Source organism: Lepus europaeus, chromosome 8, assembly GCF_033115175.1.
Source record: "Lepus europaeus isolate LE1 chromosome 8, mLepTim1.pri, whole genome shotgun sequence".
Lineage (NCBI taxonomy): Eukaryota > Metazoa > Chordata > Mammalia > Lagomorpha > Leporidae > Lepus > Lepus europaeus.
In genome coordinates, this window is record NC_084834.1 from 72,360,097 (window position 1) to 72,362,542 (window position 2,446).

Sequence of the window (2,446 nt, forward strand, 5' to 3'; positions counted from 1 at the left end):
GTTCCGGGATCCTGGCTTTCACCTGGCTCAGCCCTGGCTGTTGCAGCCATTTGGGGAGTGAACCAACATGTGGAATATTTCTCTCGCCCTCCCCATTACCCTGTCTCTCTTTCTCTCTGTAACTCTGCCTTGCAAATAAATAAATAAATCTTTAAAAAAAGGGGGGGGTTTCTAGGTCTCATCTGAAACCCTGAACTATAGAATTAGGGGAAAAGGGGGTTCTGAGTCCAATCAACTAATTGACAGAGGCATTTTGGGATACATTCTCTTCTTTTTGTTTTGTTTTAAAACACTCAAACCGTACATTTATGAAAGACATGCGATATATTGTTATCAATTTATATTTTGGGGGACTGCAGACAGTGTGTCTATTTAGGGACCTTTGAAAGTAGTTTATTTGAAAGCACAAAACTTGGTCTCTTCCCTCTTGTCTAACTTCTAAGGAATTCTATTTCAATCCCGGCATTTGACTTATGACTTCCTTCTGGATCAAAGGAGACAATTTTCATATTTATGGATTTGGTAAAAGGAAATTTTCCAACCACCTATAATTCAGTGGAGAGATTCATTGCTTTTGTTTTTTAAAATTCCCAGAGAAAGTTCCTAAAAGTCACTTAGTTCTTCAGGTCCTCCTCCCAGATGTTCCTTGAGTTCCTCCTGCTACCCAGGCCTCCTGGAACCGGCATTAATTTCCCCATTGTGCTTTAAGGAATCTGTGCTCTACTGCTTCCCTAAGGGTGAGGTGGCACAGGATTTATTCCCTGGTCTTGGTGATGCCAAACAATCTCCTGTTTACCTCAATTTTATTTATTTATCTAGTTAGTTAGTTTTTGTCACTTAATGTCCTTGTTCCTTCCTCTTTTATCCATAAGCTAGTTAGTACAAACAACATAGTCAGTAATCCAATGTCTGGCAGTTGAAGAGGAGAATCAGTTTCTTGCTAGATTTCAGGCAGCATCAAGAAGTCTCCGTTCATTGTCAGCCAGTGTTACCTTGTTTATTGCTTTAAGAAGGAGTTAACAAATGCAGATTACAGAGGAGGGTGTTTAGCCTACTGGGTAAGAGGACCCATGTCCCATAGCAGAGTACCTGAGTTTGTTTCCCAGCTTTGATTCCAGACTCCAGCTTCTTAATCATACAGACCCCGGGGAGGCAGTGGTGACAGCTCAAGGAATTGGGTTCCTGCCCCTATGTGGGAGATCTGGATAGGGAGACCTGGCTCCCAGTTTCAACCTGGTTGTCGTTGGGGACATCTAGGGAGTTAGTCAGCAGATGGAAGCTGTCTTTCTGTCTCTCAAATTAGAAAAGAAAGAAATACAGATTGCATATATAATCGTATAGAACAGGGGCCTAAAATACAGCATAAGTTTTTGTTCCTTATATCTGTAAGAAACTTTTGTAAAATTTCTGAAGCAGAGAATTAGGACCATCTCTCTGGTTACATAAATTCATCTATTAGGATAAATGATGTACTAGTTTGGGTATTCAGAAAAGAAATGCCAGTTTACACTAAAAACATGCTTCCTTAACAAATACATCTGGGCAAGTCTGAAATCTGTAGGGCAGGTTGACAGGCTGAAAATTCTGTCCAGAGATGCTGTTACAGTCTGGAAACAGAATTCCTTTCTTTTCCAGGACCAGTATTTTCTCTAAAGCTTTCAATTGATTGGATAAAGCCCACCCATGTTGTGGAGGGTAAAATGGCTTTACCCAAAGTCTGCTGATTTAAGTAGCAATCACATCTTAAAAAATACCTTCACAGTGCTGGCTTCAGCAGCACATATACTAAAATGGAACAATATAAAGAGAGGATGAGCATAGCCCTTATGCAAAGATGACATGCAGAGTCACGAGTCATTCTGTAGTTAATAAAGAAATAAAACCTTCACAGAAGGATGCAGTTTGGTTTTGACCTCACAACAGAACAACCATTGCCTGGACGAGGACATGGAGTTAACTGTCACAGTTGTCTTTTCATCTTCTTAATGGTAACATTTGGAGAATAAATTTTGAATAAAAAGCAACAAAAGGGGACACCCTAGTCTAGTTTCTGATTTTAAAGGGGAAAATACATTCAGTTTTCTGTACCAATTGTGATGACAGCTGGAGATTTTTTTCATAGATGTTCTTTATCAGGTTGAGGAAATTCTCTTCTATTCCTGATTTTTATTATCAAGGTTATTAGTTTTTGTCAAATGTATTAATTGGATCTATATTCATATGGCTTTGTCTTTTAGTCAACTAATAATTGCATATTGTGATAAAATAATGTAATATTGGATATTGCATTAGTTTTATTGATATCAAAACAAAACAATCTTGCATTCCTGGAAGACATTTCATTTTTTCATGGTACATAATTTCTTTTAATGTATCTAGTATTTGTTTGTTAGTACTTAGTTAAGGAATTTTGTGTCTATATTAATTTTTGTTATCTTAGTCTAGT

General features: G+C 37.9%; 1 non-coding gene across 1 annotated transcript; it reads left to right on the top strand.

Annotated features, from left to right (window-relative positions):
• Positions 1 to 1,761: 1,761 nt before the first annotated feature.
• Positions 1,762 to 1,869, top strand: LOC133766112 (U6 spliceosomal RNA). The gene has a single exon (XR_009866664.1). It is a non-coding gene; the product is annotated as a U6 spliceosomal RNA (small nuclear RNA).
• Positions 1,870 to 2,446: the final 577 nt, after the last annotated feature.